At 35.4% G+C, this 23096-nt stretch overlaps 1 protein-coding gene across 3 annotated transcripts in view; it reads left to right on the top strand.

Annotated features, from left to right (window-relative positions):
• Positions 1–23096, top strand: part of tnr (tenascin R (restrictin, janusin)) — a 208020-nt gene that overhangs the window by 119407 nt on the left and 65517 nt on the right. For all 3 annotated transcript variants that reach the window (XM_088598137.1, XM_088598136.1, XM_088598139.1), the window contains exon 3: positions 5253–5307. The gene's annotated coding sequence lies outside the window, so the exon portion shown is untranslated. The remainder of the gene's footprint in view (positions 1–5252; positions 5308–23096) is intronic.

Below are 23096 nucleotides of genomic sequence, written 5' to 3'. Positions count from 1 at the left end.
GTAAGAAACTATGGCCAAATTTACATTACAACATAGGCAGCCAAAAGTCTCAGGAAAAAAAGTTGCAGATAGGGCCAAATTAACACTCATTCTAAAGTTTCCCTGGGACCCAAAATCCAGCAGTGAGTGTAAAAAATGTCTAAGCAGTGTAGAAATGCTAGCCCTAACCCTAGCGTGGGTCTCGAGGGCAATCCTGCAATCTGTCTCTTAAGCACTCTCGTCATCAGATTTGAAAATGTTCCTCAAACCAAGAAATACAATCATCTGTCTTTATACAACTTTCAGCTGGAAAATGCTGTAAAAGTAGTATAAACTTATAAATTATAAATTATATTATTATTAAACATCGTAAAACAATCAAAGCCATTAAAAAAAACTTTGGGAATTTATCGTCTTCAATAATGTATCTTCTTTAAGCAAATTTCAATCAGCTGAAAAATGTTATATATTTGTTATTGAAAAGAGTGTGCATTTCTGGTCATTGTAGTGTTTGAGTTACAAGAACCATTAAATGCTGACACCAGTTATACATGTACAGTAGATGCATGTTAAATGACAAAATTTAGAGAGTTTACCCAGTAGAAATGGTTTTCATACAACTTTTGATTTCACTCAGTTTTGGAATACAATTACTGAACTATGCAATATACAGTATAAGCCATCACCAGCAGCCATATTGCACTGCAACTCACAACTGACAACCCACTGAAGCTAAGCAGGTGTGAGCCTGGTCAGTACCTCGATGGGAGACCTCCTGGGAAAAAATAAGGTTGCTGCTGGAAGAGGTGTTAGTGGGGCCAGCAGGGGGTGCTCACCCTGTGGTCCATGTGGGTACCCCAGTTTAGTGACCGGGACACTATACTGTAAACAGGCGCCGTCCTTCGGTCCTGAACAATCATGGCCTCCTAATAATCCCCATCTATGAATTGGCTTTATTACTCTGCTCTCCTCCCCTCTAATAGCTGATGTGTGGTGAGCGTTCTGGCGCACTATGGTTTCTGTCGCATCATCCAGGTGGGGCTGCACATTGGTGGTGGTAAAGGTCCCCATTTCCTGTAAAGTGCTTTGAGTGGAGTGTCCAGAAAAGCGCTATATAAGTGTAAGCAATTTTTATTATTATTATTAAAGTCATCCAAGTTCCAATTCTCTACCTATTCCATTTATTTACTTAAATTGACTATTTAAGTTAATTAGCATGTGTTTTGTGTGCATGGGTGAGGGGCAAACTATTCCTGCTGAAGGCTTCTACTACACTCACACTGCCTCTGAGCCAGGTTAATTTTACTAATTGACTGAGCGGTCGAAAATAGATGTATTTAATCGTGTAATCTATCATTTCTTTTCTTGTTGAAGAAACGGTACTTGTGACTTGAAATTGCAGAATAAGATTTGATTTGAAGTTTAACATAAACGTGAGTATTTTAAGTGTCATTAAGCAAACCTCAGCTATACATATAATGGATACAATCTAGTCATTGCTTGTGAAGCACATATTGGAGTTCTTTGTTTTTTTTTTTCTAACCTATCCTCAACAATCACCCATTAGAAATTTTATTTTTGTACACTGTCTTCCCTCTGATTGAAAATGTGGATGTATTTCTTGCACTGGGTATGAGACTCTCTTTGCACAGGATGGTAGTTTACCAGACATTGAGGAAGAAAAAAAAAGCTCTGACAGCAGGTCCCTTGCTTCTGAAGTGTCTTGCTGTTTCACCTCTGCTTGTTTTAGTCTGTCATGTGCGTCTGTCTAAAGCAATGCTGTTCTTAACAAGTTATCCTTGAATGTCTTCTGGGGACGAGGAAAAGCTACAAGTTTAACATTACTCATAAGAAAATCTCGCTTTTCAGCCTGCTGTTGTTTATAGTAACTGATATCTTAGAATGCATTTGCATGTTATGCCTTATTCTGTGTTAATAGATTGAGTAAGAAGAAATTGCAAGGCCTCTATATTGTATTTTTTAGATAGTTACAATGATGTTGTTATGAAGCCTGTAGAAATCTTGTCTTTCCATTTCTCTGTGTTATAGTGAGGTATGTGGTAGTGTACACTCTCAGAAAAATGTACTTTGTGTCTTTTTCAATGTGTTCTTTCAATGTTCTGAAACCTAGTATTTTATATTATGCTGCACATTAGTAGTTAAACAGAAATACTGCCAAGTGAAACAGGTCGGGGTAATGTTGGACATTTGGGGCAATTTTGAGACGGTAATTAACTTAGCCAGCATGTCTTTTGATGCAACCTCCCAGGATCACAGAAGAAAAACCTCCCTGTCCAGAATCAAAACAAGGACTCAAGAGCTTTGAGGCAACAGCACTTACCACCATGGAACCCTTACCCTGCAACCGTTGCATAAAAATACCCACCACTTCACTGTTCCACTGCTTGTACACTTGAATTCATTCGTACCTCTAAAGACAGTGTGAGACCAGAAATCTAAGAACGGTGTATCAGATCAAATTAAATTGAATAGCAAATAAATATAAATTTTAATTTATGTCATAATTTCCAAATATAGTATATCATTAACGGAACCGATGGAAGTAAAGAAATCGTAAAATAGTAGAGTTACAATGAGAGTTACAGTATAAAGACAAACATAAAGATGATGAAAGAACACTGTATTACAGTATTAAACACAATGCTTTGCATTTATCTTTTTAAATTTCCTCAAAGTCAGCTAGTTTTAAAAAACAATAGGAATGTATTTGTTATTTTCCAGTTGTATTTACCCTTAGGGAAACTTTCATGCATATATTATCCTTCCAGAAAGCATTTCTAATTACAAAATTATTACCTGATCATCAATTGTGCTCTTGCATAAATTCCAATATATTCAGCCTGACTGTGATGTCAGAAACCCTCTAGGAGTTGAGATGAGAAAATAAAAAGGTAATCAAAAGAAGGGATAAAATCTGAAAACACACCCTAGGAATACAGATAGTCAGTACTGTAGGTGTTTTATAATGGTACCTGTCAAAATAGATACACTAAAATAATGAGTTAGACTAATTTAGCTAATTAGTGGAATCTAGTGAAATTATATACAGTAGATACAAGTACAGTACATTAGTATTCAAAATAAGATCACAGACTAAATCACAAAACCCTGGCACACTTAATCACGATAAATAAACAATCTCTCTCAAATGTGTTATATTGCAATACATCATACTACAAAAAACACATTTCCCATGTAAAATGCTTAATGCACATTAGCATAAAAATATACAGAGCATTACTGTATTTTTCTACATATTTGACATGCACAATTGTCATCTCTCTCTAGACATATCAATTATTTTGCTTACTGTGTTTACAAACCTAGATATTTTGTTTTACTTTTTAATAGCGCACTAGTATAAAAAACAGGTTAAGGTGCTTTGTATACAGGTCGTAAAAGAAAGTCGTAACAGTATCAGTTTTAAATGGACTTAAATATAATGTATAAGAACAATCTTTCATCAATCTTTGTATAAAAATCTGTATTTACATTCAATGTAATTTTAGATTTAAAAACAATGCCAAGATATATCTATTAATTGTTTATGGCCACATGACTTACATTCTTCTGCATAAAAGCAGTCATAACTTTTTTTCTGGTATTTAAAAGCAAATATTCAAGTTTCATCGAAAGTTGACGTTTCAGGAAGAATTTGAGCTGGGATTAAGGCTTCTTTTTATGGCTAGATTACTAAAATTTAGTAAATTTTATTAGTGATAAATGCCCCAATAGGGTTAAACCCGGGTTGTTGTCAATAATAAGACTGATATACTGTATGTCCCAGAATCAATGTTTGATTTAATGGAATTATGGTTATTTTAACAAATGGGTTTGATATTTAGGTTACCTTTTATTTCCTCTGAAGTACATATTACATAAGAACATATTAAATAAGAAAACTAGTAAAATATTCTTATGCAAGTGATGTGAAGCAGAAATATCACAGCTTAGCCACCAAAACCAAATTTAATTAGTGTAATAATGTTTAGGAATGCTTAAATAATAGCCAAAATAAGATACCAAAAATGTATCTAAAAATGCCTTAATGATTAACCAGTAATCAAATTTAAATTGTTTGGCTTTGTGTTGTATAAAAAAGGAAAGTTCTGCAGTTTTGTCTATAATTAAGGTGAGAATTTAAGATGCATATAAGCAAGAAATAGACACGTTTGTAATTCTCTCATTGTAATCTCATTTTGCTTAACTAAAAAGTCATCCTTCAGATGACAAACATTTCAGTAAACACATTAGAATTTTCCATCAGAATTCACATGCTCTGGAGATTCAGTTTGTCTACAAATTGCATCTTCATTGTGTTATTTAGGAGCTCATTTATTGTTCGTACACAAACATGCGTGTGACTGACAGGCAGAATTTAATCACTGTCCAAGAACAAAATGATACAGTATATGGTGAACTTTGGATAGCTTTACAATGATGTCTAATGGTGTAAAATTATCATTTGCTATCAAAGCAATATTTCTCAGAGATTTGTTCATCACTAGTTTTATAGAGCTGCTTGTTAATGGAACCAACACAGAAAAATACGTACTCACATAATAACATTTTTCTTAAGAAATGATTGCAGATATATGTCTTTGCTCAAGATACATGTTTGCTCAAAAGAATCTTGGCATACAGTAAATGCTGTTATTATCTATACTGATATTATATACTGTATATGAACTGCACAATTCACAAGACATTTACAAATTCTTTCTGACCACGCATTTCTATGGGTTAAAAATTTATGACAGTAGTTGAAAAAAAAGTTTTCTTGTATTTTGTCATTTATGTCATTATTAAACTCATTGGTTTTTATTTCAGAACTCTGAGCATACTGTTTACGCAGCTGGTACATTTTCTCTTTAATGCTACGACTTAAGAAATCATTTGGATTTTTTATAGATGGAGTTTGTAAGATTTATATATTCATTTATAAAGGAGGAGGAGTAGGAAAAAAATCACAGTTAATTAACAGTTTAATTAAAATCAGCCACTGACCTGACATAGCCTACAAGACTGATTTATATCAGAGTCCTGTCCTGCAAATAATCAAATTTAACTTAAAAATTAAAATGCAATGTACAATATTTGACTATGCCACCTTGAGGCACGTATGGACACCAGGACCCACATCAGGGTAGTTTGACTTCTGGGCAAAGAAAATGGATGGGATGCAGTCATCCCTCCTGCCTATGGCATAAACCTTGGATCAACAATCCTCAGTATACCATTCTGTTTTATAGGTTTTTCTCCTGACATCCACACCCTGCTCAAAGAACAGAACAGGAAAGCAAGCAGGTAAGTGAATATACTTGTTTCTTTTATTCCTTTAAAATTAATCAGGCAGTCAAGAAATTCTCAATCAAAAAATTAACAGGGTGGTCAGGAATATCTCTTCCGCAAAAACTGAATCAGAAAAGTCAAAGCTTCAGTCCCAGGGTCAGTCCTGAGGTGAGAGATACAGGAGAGGAGGAGAAAAGAGAACAGCCCCAAGTCAGAAAGTGCTATGTTTATTCATGTACTGTCAAATTTGCCTCCTCTTCTCTTTCTCACACTCCAGCCCCATGGAGACACTCTCCACTTTCCATCCCACAAATCCCCCTAATTCCCATGCTTATCTGATACAGGCTGCAGGTGTACTGATCAATCTCTCTCTATTTTGCTGGCAACTCCCCAGTGACTACTTGATCCTTTCTTCAAAACGTGAAACTCCTCACTACCACGGAAAATCCAATAAAAAGACATTTTTTTAAAACCAAGTTCAAGAAGAGAATGACAAACCAAAACACCCCTGTGCAAAAGTAGCAAAGAAAATCTTAAATCGCCAAAAGCAAAATTCAGTTTGTTTAATCTAAATCTGCCAATTTCTTCATTTCCTAATGCCAGAATTACCAGGTGCTCCCAATGTTTTCATTAACACCCCATTTTCATTTTCTTCCCTTTTGATGGCAATTCTTTTTCAGATGCTTCTATGTTACTTAGCATGGCTCTTCAGTCCTATTGCTGGAAGTCTCTCTCTTTCTGAAATTCTCTTAAACAAAGGGCTCCTTTTTGATGTTCTCTCTTACAAAGACTGAATCTCTTTTTAAGGTTCTTGCATGCAAAATTATTTCTCTTTCTCTCAGGGAAACAGACCCCTTCCTGACATTCTTTTAGCCAAATAAACACTCTCAAGCTGATGGATTTAAGGGTTTATAAAAGACAAGTGAGGAAAGAAATAATGACCGAGATCCTAAGGGTTAGAAATGGCCAGTTCCAAGGACTAAGGAAAAGCAAGTACACAGTACGAGTACTACAGTACTGTAACTGACATTACATAATCTCATCTATTCTTAATGAAAAAAGAGAAAGGAACTGGTGAAAATAACAACCAGTAACTGATAGAACAAAACAATAAATGGAAAAAAGAACAAAATAATACATTCTTTCTCTGATGAAAATATTGTGCAGAAAAGAAAATGTGTGCCATCCGATTTAGGTGAGATTAAGGAAAGCCATGAGCAATGTAACCTTCAAATGCATCTTGGGTGGCACCATTACAGGTGTTAACATTGCTTCAGGAAAAGGAAAGTACATATCGGCAAAAAAAGGTCTTGCTGGGCATGCAGCTTGTAGTGCTTTTCAGAGAACAAACAACAAATTGGAAAACAAAAATGAAACAGTGAGATGATCAAACCTGTAAACAATTTGAACTGTTCAGCTGGAATCAGCAGTAGTTTGTCCAAAGTGGTATAAGCAGGTTTAAGTAGTTCAGGTGGGTGTTTCCTTGTGTTTCCTTTCTTCTCTTTTCAGCATGGAATAAACCTATTACTTGTTCCTAAATCGGGTTTAGTACTATTCCACATATCGGTGGACATTAAAAAAAAAAAATTACTTTGCCATCAACTAAGCATCATAGGGCAAGAGGCAAGAGAGCCCCTCAGAACTTTTTTTTTCTTTCAAGCAAAGCACTCAACACACAAAGAAAATAAATCCTCAATTCTTCAATTTTTTTTCTTGCTTGCAATAACACAAAAAATGTTTTATCACTTCACTGTGCCTATGGGACACGGATATCTCCTCCCATGGACAAGCATGTTGGTGAATGCGGACAGTGTCCTGTCCCCATGGTATAACAAGTCTGCAGAGACACAGGGATGAATCAGTCCAATTGTTTCTCTGCCAGGGAGGTTGGGGCCTTGAATAAAAATGAAGGTACCATGGCTGCCAATATATACAGCAGATTCTGAGCCACCATACCATTCCCTAAGGAATTTGTCACGGATTGAGCAGGGATTCGTCTTCCAGAGTGACAGTGACCCTAAGAACACAGCCAATGTTGTGAAAACATATTCAGAACATAAGGAGGCTGATGAATGCTCACAAAGATGTCGTGACCTTCAGAACATCCTGCTATGAGCATCATCGAGACAATATGGGATCGCATGGATGCTGATAAAATTAAACAGCAACCTGGATGAAATTTGGAAAGCAATGCAGAGTATTCGGAAAACATTCCACATTTGTTCTTGATAATTTGTATGGGAGCATGCAAACAAGATATTAAGCACTGTATAAAGCAAAGGTTCACTTAGCACATATTAAAATTCTGCACAATGTTATTCATTTGGATTTGCATATTTCTCAAACAATGAAATGTGCTTGTTTGTGCATATTTGCTTAATGTAATTGAAATTAAACTTTGTCCTCTGTTTCCATAATTATTTTCAAAACTGTATAATTTATGTTTCAGTTCGTTCACTAGATTGTTGATATGGATTTGTAAGTGAGATGAGAATCTATAATGTGACCTAGATATTTAAACAATATTACTATAGTTAAAGGCTTGCTGTAGATGATTATACTGTAGGTACTGGAGTAGTAAAACACAGTATGTGGCGATCTAAATTACTTAAATTAATTGTTTTAGAGTTTTGAATTAAGCTAGTGTTAGAATTAAGGTGAATATTAATCCTATGAGTTATTGCATCTGTGGAATAATAATTTGAGTATTATCAGTATAGAGAAGAGAATGACAATGAGTGCAGATATCTGACATTTGACAAATCATTTATATATCAGTGTAAAAGAGAAAAGCGAAAAAAGAAAAGCCAGGTACGAAGCCTTGTGGTTCCATTTGAGACAATTTTGTCTGATGTCAGATGCATAACCACTTATTTTAACAATGTGGATACTTCTGCCATAATAATCACAGTAATAAAGACTGGAGATATGTGAAAATCTTGAAAGATTGTTTATATATAAACACTATGTGTACTGTTGATGATATTGTTTTGATCAATATTTTAAAGCTAACGTAGTTTTAAAATAATCTTTTAGATTAGTTCTAATGCTATTTCTAATGTACTGTTCTATTTACAAAAACACAATGGTTCAACAGGAGTAATTTTGTGGGAGAAGTCATCTCCCTTGAAATGTAATTGTATGGTTTATTTTCCTTCTTCTCTAATTAATCCTGCACAATCAGAAATATGAGCCTAAAACCTGTCAACAGTAAGTGCCCAGCTTGAATTCCCAAGATGGTGTTAAAAGCATATTTACACTCTTGTCTTCTTGCAAGATGTAGCCTGACAATATCCAGCTTTGAACTCTCTGACTCTCTTATCTTATCTAAGTTCGACTGCATCATTAAAAAAGTTTATGCCTTGTGTACCTTGCAACAGCTTTCATCCTCTTCCAATGATGTCCCATTTTGTTGAATTCCATTGATATATGCACAATTATATCGGGAATATTTTTAGTCAAAACTTGAACATTCAAACTGAACACTTTCCTGGGTGAAAGAAGTTAAAGTCAGCAAAAACTGCAAGAAATATAAAAACCTAAAATATGTTGATTGTAAAAGTAACCAATTCCTTGGCTATGGCAAACCTAAATTAGTTCAGGTGCACAAATTACTTAGACATGTAAGTAATTAAATGGGCTTTGTTTGGATGCAATAAGAAGATTAAATACATTAAATATCTGTGTCTGTAAGGTCCCTCGTTCTGGTAACAAAAAAAACGAAAAAGCTTTCAGAACAACTCAGGGATCAAGTTAACTCGGGGATAAAGACTATAAATACATTTCAAAAACATTGAACATCCCTTTGAGCACAGTGAAATCGATCATTAACAAGTAGAAAGTGTATCATACCACCCAGACACTGTAGATGCGACTGAGCACCCAGGCACTTGTGAAAAGCCAATGCTCATTTGTGTGAGTAAGACATCCTTACCAAACCTTTCAAGCTGACTGTATCAGAAGGAAAGTACTGGAACTTTCTTAACAGGTGTTTATTCTTGGTGACATGCATATAAAGGCATTTAAATGGCTGACAGAAAGGGAATATGTAATTCCCTGTGGATTTCCAGAAGGCTCCAGTCTAATTTAATATTGAAACAAGGAAGTGGAAGAAAACGATAAGATGAGTAAAAAAGGCTCTTAGAACTTAAATCAGAGAGGAGGAGCATCTGACAGGCTTGAAGGCCCACATGTCAGGTCAAACCTAGAAAACTCTGAGATTACAAATTGAGGGAGATTCAAAAGTAGGTCTTTTCATTTATTCTATCTGTGCTTTGCTTATGGAATATTGCTATAATTAACATGCATGCTAGCATGCCTCAAGAAAGGAGATAGGACTTTAGTTACAGAGGTTTTCCAGCTTAAATTGATTTGCTTCTATATACTCAAGAATCCAATGGTTTCCATGCAGAGATTGTTTTGTGTATGTACTACATTTCAATTCTGAAGAGTCTAAGGGCACACAAATAGCTTCATGTGCTGATGGGGATGAAAGCTGCCTTCCCTAATGCATATTCAGATGTAATGAGGACTTGATATAAATATCATGGCAGTTCATTCAGCATAAAATATACTGCCGCAGTCTGACCCCTAGAAAAGAAGCTTGTTTTAAATTGTTTTTTGCCTGTAGTCTTACGATGTCCTGAAAATAAGCCATGTTGTCCTAGTGAGTTATATACAGTGCCTTGCGAAAGTATTCGGCCCCCTTGAACTTTTCAACCTTTTGCCACATTTCAGGCTTCAAACATAAAGATATAAATTTTTTATTTTATGTGAAGAATCACCAACAAGTGGGACACAATTGTGAAGTGGAACGAAATCTATTGGATTTTTGAAACTTTTTTAACTAATAAAAAAATGAAAAGTGGGGCGTGCAAAATTATTCGGCCCCTTTACTTCCAGTGCAGCAAACTCACTCCAGAAGTTCAGCGAGGATCTCTGAATGATCCAATGTTGTCCTAAATGACTGATGGTGATAAATAGAATCCACCTGTGTGTAATCAAGTCTCTGTATAAATGCACCTGCTCTGTGATAGTCTCAAGGTTCTGTTGAAAGCGCAGAGAGCATCATGAAGACCAAGGAACACACCAGGCAGGTCCGTAATACTGTTGTGGAGAAGTTTAAAGCCGGATTTGGATACAAAAAGATTTCCCAAGCTTCAAACATCCCAAGGAGCACTGTGCAAGCGATCATCTTGAAATGGAAGGAGTATCACACCACTGCAAAGCTACCAAGACCTGGCCGTCCCTCTAAACTTTCAGCTCAGACAAGGAGAAGACTGATCAGAGATGCAGCCAAGAGGCCCATGATCACTCTGGATGAACTGCAGAGTACTACAGCTGAGGTGGGAGAGTCTGTCCATAGGACAACAATCAGTCTTACACTGCACAAATCTGGCCTTTATGGAAGAGTGGCAAGAAGAAAGCCATTTCTCAAAGATATCCATAAAAAGTCTCGTCTAAAGTTTGCCACAAGCCACCTGGGAGACACCCCAAACATGTGGAAGAAGGTGCTCTGGTCAGATGAAACCAAAATCGAACTTTTTGGCCACAATGCAAAACGATATGTTTGGCGTAAAAGCAACACAGCTCATCACCCTCAACACACCATCCCCACTGTCAAACATGGTGGTGGCAGCATCATGGTTTGGGCCTGCTTTTCTTCAGCGTTGACAGGGAAGATGGTTAAAATTGAGGGGAAGATGGATGCAGCCAAATACAGGACCATTCTGGATGAAAACCTGTTGGAGTCTGCAAAAGACCTGAAACTGGGACGGAGATTTATCTTCCAACAAGACAATGATCCCAAACATACAGCAAAATCTACAAAGGAATGGTTCACAAATAAACGTATCCAGGTGTTTGAATGGCCAAGTCAAAGTCCAGACCTGAATCCAATCGAGAATCTGTGGAAAGAGCTGAAAACTGCTGTTCACAAACGCTCTCCATCCAACCTCACTGAGCTCGAGCTGTTTTGCAAGGAAGAATGGGCAAGAATTTCAGTCTCTCGATGTGCAAAACTGATAGAGACATACCCCAAGCGACTTGCAGCTGTAATCGCAGCAAAAGGTGGCTCTACAAAGTATTAACGCAAGGGGGCCGAATAATTTTGCACGCCCCACTTTTCATTTTTTTATCAGTTAAAAAAGTTTCAAAAATCCAATAGATTTCGTTCCACTTCACAATTGTGTCCCACTTGTTGGTGATTCTTCACATAAAATAAAAAATTTATATCTTTATGTTTGAAGCCTGAAATGTGGCAAAAGGTTGAAAAGTTCAAGGGGGCCGAATACTTTCGCAAGGCACTGTACTTGCTTGCTCTAAAATGAATGAATGCATCCTGAAGTTGCATTGTCTTTTATACTGTTGAGTATATTTTCTGAGAGTCTGGGATGTGATGAAAATAAAGCTTAGGAGAACACAGGAGGCAACATGATAAAGATTCCCCCTTGTCTATTTTTACCCTTATTAGGCACTGCATAAATTCTGGGAGTCTTGGTCCATCCATCTTCTAAACATCAGAGTAATTGTATACTTGTTAAAATAAAATACCCACGCTTTAGCTCAAGGTGATCTCAAGTAAGTGTAGCCTCAGGGGACTTAAGTATAAGTGAGTGAGAGCTCAATGTATTCGATAGAAAAACATTATTTAAGATAAAATGATCACTGTTGGTCAATGTCTTAGTACAGAATGCACTCTTTGTGAATGAACAATAGTTATATTCCATGGTTTTTTTGTGTGCAATTCTTTCATTAAGTTACTGAGCTTTTTTTCCTGAAGAAAATGCCAATACAAAATGGCCAAGTTTCCCTTTCATGTTAATTCTTGTACATACAGTAGTGAAAATGAATTTTGAAAAAAACAATACATAAACGTTATTCCTATATTAATATCTTAATCTCAAGTGCCCCTTCTATCTGTCTTTCTCTCCCTTTGTGCTGCCAGGTAGGGATCCCTAACATACCCCCTAAACATGCTTACAACCATGTTTTTGCAAAACAATATAAGTCTGGATCTGAACCAACACAGCATTAGCAATGTTCTCAAGTAACTGGACATGTGCAGTCCTGTTTTAGATGGGAGTGTTGCATCTCACTACAACAGTCCTGAGTATTTGAATGCATTATGTTGAATCTACTTGAATATGTTTATGCAAAAAAAAAATGAATTACTCAGAATAAAAAGTTTATTTGGACATCAAAAGGAAGAAATACCATAATATTAATATTAGTGTCCCTTTTTGTTTCATATCCCTTGCTTATGCTTTTGCAAAATTCCACATTTTGAACTGAAGCTTTGAATGTTCTTATGCATTTACTGTAGGAGTACATCTATCTCAATCTCCACATCCCGAAATTCCACTGTAGAACTGATCTACCTACTCCCTGGCTGTCGATCCTCATGACTGACTTGCAAGTGATTTGTACTGTACTGCTCATACAAAGCCCTGCAGGCAAATCATATATTTTCAATAAAGGAAACTGCAGGCAACAACAGAGTATCTTACTGGATGTGTAGCTAGACTAAACATGGTTTCTTTTTATTCTCCTTTTGGTCTACCACAGAATAGATGCTGGATGGCATACCTATTGTTATACAAACATTATTATGAAAGTGCTGGGTAGGGTGCCAGTATCAGAGTTTATATTTGAGTATTACTCAATTAAATTTTCCTGGTTAATATACCAGATTAAAGTTTATGGTGTCAGCAGATTAGTCCCATGGTGCAGCTTTGTAGTGTGTTGGCTGAGACAGATGCTTTTTCACATTTATAAATATTGAACATTGCACTGACAATGGGCACTTACTGATACATACAGTAAGTAGCGGTACGGTATTTGATATTTTCGTCCCATTGGATATTTTGTAATATTTTCCTTTCTTTAACTACAAGGCATTTCGTCATCATGAAACCTTTCAAAATTGCATTAATCTGAAGACAGATATATTCCATTTTGTAAAGGTTTCTCCAGATAGATACTGTATAGGGCACACTAAAAGGTTCAGAAGATGAGGCTCAAAGATGTGATTTGGGAACTATACATAGGGTTATATTTACTTTTTCCCGGTGTCCAATAGATTGGGTCATACTTTGTTACTTTTATTATTAGTTTGTTACTTTGATTATTGTAATACAAGACACCCATTAATGGGATTCGTGTTATTGTAGGGAAGGTTTCATACTAAAGGATAGTCGATTTTCCCAATAACATGAGAACACTCATGCTATTATTCCACAGCTATGCCTGGTTCATAAACAAGAGAAGTAACTTTTGCATATCTTCTGCAGTATATGTTGTATTTACTCACTGCATTGATGTGGTAAAATGTGATGCCACAGAATGTCTAGGTGCTGCACGGTGCTGCACATTCCAAATGAAGACTGCAAGTTTTACAATTACATCAATAGCTACAATTTTGCAAGGCTTGAAAAAGATGCAGAAAAAATGTTTTTAGGTTCAAGATAAGCAGGAGGCTGTTGAGTGTGTTGCTCCTCTCAATTGGAGGCCTTTCTTTAGTAATTGCTTTGAATGGAATTGAAAGTCCGGGCTGGTGCTGAGGAGAGGTTATTCAGCAGGTGAGGGTGCAGAAAGGACATTACCCTTCACAGATGGAGAAGTCAAGCTCCGTGAAATACCCAGAGATTTAATTAATGACCGAGCACTTCTGCTCTGACATCCCACATAGACACATACCAGGTTGTAAGCTAGGTTTTTTTGTGTGTGCTTTCGTTTTAAAGTGATAGTTAATCTTTTCAGGAAATACACAATATCAATTTATTATATTGCTAGGATGCCTCATCCAATGAGGATAAGTAGATAGTAAATCTATAATGATCTTTAATTGTGATCATTTCAATAAACTAAGTAGGTGTTTTTTTCGCTATGCTGTGTATTATGTCTAGACACCCTCTTCTGGCCACATGATAACATTGCTCCAAAGCCTAAACAAATGAAAATGAACACTTCTTTTTGAATAACATCTCAGGAAAGATTTTCGTATATGGGATAATAATCAACTTAATATATGATCTTATTAAATTATTAGTTAGGAATTTCTTATTGAAAACAGTTTACATAAAACGTTATGTCCTGCTACGTTGTTACCCTAATATACAGTAGTTCTACTGTACACCAAAGAAAGCCACTGTACAGTATATGTTTAAATGCATTTTCATGTACTGTATACAGTTCATAAATAAAGAGGAAACAACTACAGTACATCTACAAATTCTTGTACATAGCAAGTAAGCTTTGAATCTGGTTCCAAGTTTTCTGGTAATATTTGGTAACCATGCTGCATGTTGCATCAGTTTAGCTTGACCACCTGTGTTTCTGAACATTTTTCTGAGACAGAAAAGGATACAATACTGTACGAACACTGTAAAAAAAAAGAATTCCTGACCTTTTTTTGGTATCTTTTGTTTCAGTTCAGTGGCATCTGCCACAGCAATGATCTCTGGAAGTAAAAAAAAAGTAAGGTTTCCATGAAAGAACTTTGCTGAGTCACTTGACTTGGGAAGCCAGGTTTTAAGGACAAAGGGAATATGCAACAAGTGCCATAGCTGGAGGAGCTCACAAGCATATGTAAAAAGTAGTGAGGTTTTAATACTGTACTTCGAGGAAAAAGGGATTTTAATAAACATAAAGTAATATATTTATAATATATTAATTCCTGTATTGGAATAAATACAGAATTAATACTCAGACATGAAGAAGGCTCCACGGCCGAAACATTGTGTTTTCTTTCTTCTTTTTTTCAGCATGGAAAAAACCTATTACTTGTTCCTTTGCAGCCTACGCATGCTGACGCAGCTACCCACCTAAAGTAATATATTTATAGGTCAGGGGGAAAATATATAGAATTTGGGTTTTGTCATTGTTTTTCATAGTTCTAAAATGGCATTGTTTTTCAAAATCGAGAAAATCCAGGTGTATTCATTTGCATTAAAGTAGGATTGAAAAAAGTGTAACAATACAGGAATTAATAAAGTAGAATAATAAAGTAGAAGTACTTTTTTACACACATACTTAAACATGTAGACGCATGGACATAAAGATATGTGAATGATTGTCCCTTCCTGAAATATAACGTTGGTTGTTAGGACATGTATCCCTTCAAAATGTTTTCTCCTTGTATCTTTTAATTATTTACTTAACAAAAATTAGGCATGAATGTTTTTGAAATTAAGCGCACTCCCTTCTTAGTGTGTTGCTCATATATTGTACAGAAAATTACTAAAATAGTACTAATGCACAGCAAAAGCAAGAAACATTGTAAAAGTTTTAATCTTTGCGATCACAAAAAAATGAATGTTTTGTATTCTGATCACATACAAATACAAGCAGGTTAATAAAACCTTGCCTGAATTAAAACTTTAAATATTGATTTGGAAAGTACTGTACAGTATGTACTTGATGTGTGAAAAAATATTTATTATAAAAGAAATTGCACTTACTATAGTATCTATGCTCGTACACTGTAGAGCAGATTAAAGTTTTGCATTGTCCTCATCTTCATAAAAAAAATAAAAATATTAAAAGTGCAATCTAGAGCCATATTTTCTATATTTCTGAAATCTTGCCAAGGAAGGTCTAAAAGATCAAGGATAAACATGGGATACTACCATGTGTTGAGTACTATGATTTTCATTGTAGATCTTATCTTCTGGATTTATTTAAAAAACAATGAGAGCATACAGTAGGTTTTCAGATGAAAGGTTTTTTATTCTACATACTGTAGTTTCTTTTCCTTAGTCGGGCTATTTGTTTCCTAGTTTTATTTTATTTAGCTACTGTAAGTCTCAGGTTTGTTTATACTGCCTAATTAAAAAACATATTTTAATTCAAAATGTTTGTATTCTTCTCTCAAAGCTATGAAACATTTTGCTGACAAATAGTGGTAAAAGAGTGCTTGAGGTACTGATGTACTACAGTATATTTTGTGGACTGTTATTATTTTAACCTTTATTAAAATGTAAAGGGAGAGAAAAGCCATGAGCATCCTAGAGACATCTTGAGAATCCTAGACATCCTAGAGAATATTCTTTCACCCAAAGGCAAAGGTAAACATGAGAAGTCAAACAGCTGTGTCGTTCAAAAGTGCTATGTAAACCAGAATAGAAAATCAACCAACTTTTCAAACATGTGACTATAATCATATTAGCAACTTTACATATTTATAAGAATAACAACTGTCATGTAATGGGACTATTTCCAATAGGTAGCAGGAGAGTTGTACTATAAAAAAACAGCTATATTGCGTATTGAAAACCTGAAATACTGTTTTTAGACATCTTCAAAGCCTGGACTAATGGACTAATTGTCAGCCAACCCTGACTAATTATAAAGTGACACCTTTTCACCCTTTTGGTCAGGCTGTCATTTCCCTTATCCACTTTGGTTAAAGAGTCTCAAATTCTCTGCACTCTACTATAAAGCTACTGGATTCAGATTAGCTGCAGGAAGGGAAACTACTGGTTTTACAGAGCAGGTTTTCCTGTACTGCTTCTGAGCCAAAACCAAATAAAGCATCATCCGAACATTTACATGAGACATACAATTTTAATATAGATCAATACTTCTTGTAAAAAACTTTGAAATTGTTCGGAATAACAAAGAGTTTGTAAAAACAAGGATGACAAGGATTATTTAATAATAATAATAATATTAATCATATAGTGATAGTGATTGGAGACACATGTATTGTAACTATGATGTGTAGAACATGAGTGGTTTTTGCTCTGTTATTCTGTGACTTTCAGCAGTAGCTTAAATGTCAAATTTGTAGCCTTTTGTCAGTATAAAATTGCATTGTGTCCACCGCATCTCAGTCCAATTGTTTACTGTATACTCTATGTCAGGAACAGGATTTCACCTTTTAATGTGTGCTAAATAAAAATGAGAAGATTTTGAGTCACAGTATCTGTGGAAAGAAGAAATGTACAAACCTAAATTATGGATAGCCCTTATGTAATTTGTCTCCATCTGTCAGAACCTGAGTAAAGTGAAACAATACACTGAAAAAACACACACTTTTTTTTTTCAAACGTGAGGAACACCTAAAACACTGCTAGCTACTGTATATCACACCCTGCAGGTTAAAAACTGTTTTAAAAATACACACCATGCTGTTCTGTGTCGAAGTTTTAACAGTGGAGCCATTATGCATTCAGCAGTAGCTCCACATAAATCCAGCCATGTTTGCTTGGGTTTTGTTTCCTGCTGATTTCTGCTTCAGTACCTGCTGCCTTCTTGACATATAGCCCTTTACTGCACTGCTTCCGCTACTGCTGCAAGTATGCCTAGAATTAACCAAGCTCCAGAAAGGAAATGCCTTACTCCTAGTCAAGCTCATTGTTATTCACTATCTTATGGATAAAGTGTGGAACACTTAAATTGTCACATTCCATGTTAGTATCTGATTCAGAGTTTGGATGCTGCCCTAGACCTTGTAGGATGTCAGCACTTCCCCACAACTGTCTAATCAAACTGGATAAAAACCATGTTGCAAATGCTTTCCAAATCAGGTGCCACCCAGGTCACTCTCTCATTGCTTTCCTCTGAAATCATTGAAATGCAATCCCTGCAGCTACAGACAACATTGGAGGCAGGAGAGCAGCTCTTGGTTTGCCAAAGCACTGACACGTGTGGAAGGTTATGTTGCTGAAAGTGATAAGGAAGACAGTAGCTTGTGTCAGTTGTGACAGAACCTGTCAACAGCCTTGGTCTGCCTTTATCAAGCCATTTAATGGGTCCTTACATTGCTATATTCACTGAGATTGTCAACATTAACAAGCTAAAGTTGTGCACCTGCCTTTGGGCCTTGTCTATATTTTTTATTCCATTACTTTTCAATCATTAAAATAGGCTGTGACAACGTCTAGACAGTTTTTGCAAACTTTATTTCTCTACGAATACATTAATTTGAGCATAAACAATGAATGAACACCATAAAATACACTTCTTCTAATTGATTTAATTAAGGAGGTTGTATTTTTTTGCTGTACAATGTTGTGTTACCTTAAAATTCAGGTATCACTTATTTATTAAGTCACATTTCTCTTGAGAAAAATAGATTGTTGTACCTGCATCAGGTCGCCTTGTTGCCTTCTATGTTCCAGACTAAAGATATTCAATTATTTTACCCTGTACGTCTGACATTCCTTTGATCCTGAGAATGTATCATGTTGTTTTTCTCTGGACTGATTACAGAGCTGTAATATCTTTCTTCCATTTTGATGTCCCAAATTATACACAATATTTTAAATGAGGTCTAGTGCATTTTAGTCTCAGAATGGCATCCCTCAATTTAAATGCTACTCTCTTTTAGCTATGTAACTTAACATTCTGTTTGCCTTTTTCATTGCTTTCTCACAGTGCCTGAAAAGATGAAAACGAAGTGTCAACATAAATACCTAAGTCTTTCTTATATGTAACCTTTTCAATCTCAGTGATTCCTATTTTTTATTTGTAATATATGAAAGGACTCCTTGAAAGTCCTGTAGTCTAAAATCTTTTTAAAGGTTTATTTGAACAGTCATAGCAGAATACTAATGCCACAATTAATACTATACACTTTAACCCTGTATGTTATTGATTAATGATATTGAATAACTGTTTACTGGAATTGAGTGTTACTAACACCAGCAATTACACTATCTAATAGTGCTTCGGTGTTTAGAGAAGTGACTAGAGATCAGGTAGTTTTTTCTTACATGTGATGAAGAGAAGGAACCCATCTGTTCTGAGATGGAAAAGTGCATGGGTTCAATTTTCAAAGTCACGTGTGTTCAAAAGCTAGGTTTCAGACCCAATTTGTGCCAAAGCCTCTTCCCGAGTTCTATCAGAAGGAGGTTTGTGAAAGTCAAGCATACTATAAATTCAAATAAAGAGCCTGGTTTTGATATGACAGGGAGTTGGTGCTGTAATATATCCTTTATGAAGTCTCTAGATGATGCAGCATGTACTGCTGTTTGGCTCCTGGTGTTTGTAAGAGCTTATTAATAGAAAAGATGAAAAATGCAGATGCATCAGCTTGTGTTTTCAAGAATCTTTTAGGAGAAGAAATAAAAACAAATCTCACATCTGGATGGATTTTTTTCTTTCTTCCATATAAAGAGAGTTAGGTATTGTCCGTGGTCTGTTTTTCATCAGTTATACTATAGCTATATATCAGTCATCACAGCTCACGATTAAATAAGACGTTTCCTCGAATTCTGTGCTTATAATGATGTGGGAGAGGTGATAATATAAATCCATAGTGCTTCACAGAATCTAATTATAATTGGTTTTGCTGTACAGAACAAAGGGAATACTTTGTCTGCATGGGCTTTTCATTAGTTCCTTTTGAAAATCCCAGTCATTAAAGGGATAGGAAAGTACAGTGTTGTCTGTACTATTGTATTAAGCTACCATAGACTGACAATTCCACAATATTGTATATTACACATTTAAACAGAAGGTGTAATAAGATTTCATCAAATGTGTAGATGTTATATAGTGCAGAGGAAAAGTTTGCAGTTCGCCCTTGAACAATGCACTGTAAGAGTGAAACATTTTGTGTCAAGACGTCAAGTATAGTAGTGGGAGTATTATGGTTTGGAGCTGCTTTGTTGCCTCAGGACCTAGAGAGCTTGCCATCGTTGAAGGAACCACGAGTTTGTTTCTGAAGGAAAATGTCAGGCCATCCATTCATTACCTGAAGAAGACCTTCAACAGAGGAAGAAATGTTGCTATTTGGATTGGCCAAGTTAAAATCTGGATCTAAACTCAATTGAAATGTTACAGCAGGACCTGAAGTAAGCTGTTCATGCAAAGTAACATTTAAATGCCATTGGCAGATCTGTAAGGAAGCATCAGTCAAAATTCATTAAAGCCATTGCAAGAGACTGATCCAGGAAAATCTAGCTGAACTCATTGTTTCTCAAGGAGGTTCTACCAGTTACTGAATTTAAGGGATCATATACTTATTCATGTGAGTATGTTTACTGTTGGATAACTTTATTAATTAAGTAGTTGAAATGTATCTTATGTTTTTGTGTTTAATTTGCATCTGTTATTAAGACTTTCATGATGATCCTAGGAGGTTCACAAGCTTTTTCTCAATTCTGGATTTCGACAAAATTGGTTTTGGGAAAAATTAGCCCCCTGGTGCAAGTGTGTGCATTTTTGTCTGTGTGTGCCCTGCAACAGATTGATGTCCCATCCTGGGTGTATCTTGTTTTGTCCTGGTTGATTTCTGGGATAAGCTCCTGCTCCCCTGTAACCCTGTATTGAATAAAGAGATTAACAAAGAAAAAATAAATCTGTCTTAAATTCATAACATTTCACCTCAATTAAATAATAATTCTGATCCACCGCAATAAAAGAAATAATGAGATGAGCTCAAATTAAGAGCTACAATGACATCTTTAACTTTTTTTACATTTTTTACTTAGTTTGTATCTTCTACTGCAAAGAAGTTCAATAGGGATTGATTGCAACATTATCTTTGTTTCTTATGCCTTTCCCTCTATATTATCTGGGGATCTGTATCTAGCCTTCTTCCAAATCTACCACAATGTTCTATCACTGTGAATATTAAATGTATTCAGAGCCAATGCATCAATCAATACTCTTGCCTTACTGTATGTGAGCATATATTTCTTAGAATTTCATGGAAAAATACTGTGTACAAAACATTTGACCTGAGGCAAAACTTTTTAGTTTCTTTTAAAAAAGATTATTTGTTGCCCTAGAATAATATGGTGGTCTTGATAGTGTTTTGTGTTATATTATTTAACATGTTCTAATTCTTTGGTAGTCATTATCTGAAACTGTCTTCAGGTTATACTCCCAAAATGGGCAGCTTTCCAATTGTATGCATATAGCATTTGTACAGAAAATTAGAGCATGCCTCAGGCATCCTTTTAACACCTTTCTGACACCTTACTAATTTCTCAAAAATTCACACAAAAGAACTGCGACCATGCTGATATCTGCACTCCAGGTTTGCTTTACACAAGTTGTGTCAGGAATCTGGAATATTTGTTTGTTAATCACCAGCAGAATGTGAACAAACCAAAACCATTAAGCACATGAACAAGAACATTAATCATGTGCACTGTCTACACTCGTTTACGATAACTTAATGACTTTCTGCCACACTTTAGGTACTGCAGTTTTGAAATGCCCTCTTCTACAGTATATCCTTTCACTTAATGAGTGCCTTTGACTGAATTGGTTTTCATTTTTGATTTAAATTAAACATCACCTCGTTAAAGCCAAAGTGTAATACATCTGTAGTTACATCTGTACGTTTTTCACTCTGCATACTGTATGTTATTTGGTAAAGTGCACATCACTTTGAATAATAGTAATACTTTGAGTAATAGTGAATAATAGTAATAATAATAGATTCACACAAATAAGTGTGAATATTGAAAGTGCATATTTTTGTTTTTTTTTCATTGTTTTCTTATAAACAATTAAAAATGAAAGTATTTATCTATCATCTAATATCAGTTTAGTCCTGATTTGAGGGAAAATTGATGCGCCAATTATGTTCCAGTCTGGAGTCAAATTGAAAACAGCATTATGGGTCAGATTGGGTCACAGTGCCCCTTGAAAAGATAGCAAATTATATAACAATTCCAGCATGGAAGCATGAGGAATACTCACTGTTGAAAGTCAAGAGTCTTAAAGCTGCCAAAACATATCTGCATTTATTTACAAAAGACAAACGCTGGCACACATTGAGCTGCAATAGTTAAATAAGGGCTTGGCTGTGTGTTTGCTACATACAGTACAGTAGGGTTTGTTGTGGTTGTGGGGGTCTGGAATTAGCCACTTTACATGTAATTGAAGAAGGCACCCAGGCTTCTTTCACAAAATGGCTGGATAAGATCCCTGGATGAATTAGCTGGTAGATCCCAAATGAGATAGATGGACAAAATGTGTTCCTTTCATCTGTCACCTTTCTTATGCTTCCAGTGTCACTCTAGGACTTTAAATTGCTGCAGCTCTGCTAAGTGATTGATTTATGGATTTTAATCAGTTGTCTTATCTGGCATTCTGAAATGTCAGATAGTCACTGATAGAAACTGCCAATATTGGTTCGGGCCTGCTGGGATTCAGAGGGATAGGAATTAATGACACTCTACTTGAATGGCTTTTGGTTAATTCTGCCTGGACTTGACTCCAGAAGCAGTGTGGAGGTCCTGGCAATTTGGTTAGGGCAGTTTTTCTAAATTGGCATGCAAGTTTAATTTATCTCAGTAAACTCTACTTTCTTATGTTTATTTAATCGAATCCCAGATTAATCTGTTTTTGACGGGTGTAAAAAGTTGATTATCAAAAGTGCCAATCAAAGTTACTGGAATTCAATGAGAATAACAGAAATTAATAACACATTTGTTTATATTTTCATATACTGTAAATTAGCCTCAAAACTACTAGCTTTGAGTCAGCTTCAATATAAAAAGTGTATTTTAACCACTGGCGTACACTGAAGTTATTAACATGGAAAGTTACAGGTTTACTTGTTTAAAAAAGTGTCATGTTATTAGTTTGAAAAAGATTAACAATTTGTTTTTTTATAACTCCCACAAATTTACTGTATATACAGTAGTGTGACATTTATTTTAAATGTAGACATTTAGCCCCCTTTAAAAAAATCATATACCTTAATTTTGATAAACTATTATTTTTGTTACAGAATTATATCTCCAATTGAAAGATAAATATTTTAATATTTTGTGAATTGGGGAGGGAAAGATCTTTATCTCTTAATTCTGATTTATTTCTTAACTCTATATACTGTT

Source organism: Lepisosteus platostomus, chromosome 11, assembly GCF_059453375.1.
Source record: "Lepisosteus platostomus isolate fLepPlt1 chromosome 11, fLepPlt1.hap1, whole genome shotgun sequence".
NCBI classification, from domain to species: Eukaryota; Metazoa; Chordata; class Actinopteri; order Semionotiformes; family Lepisosteidae; genus Lepisosteus; species Lepisosteus platostomus.
The sequence above is the reverse complement of the archived record's forward strand: the minus strand, read 5'-3'. Positions and strand labels throughout refer to the sequence as shown.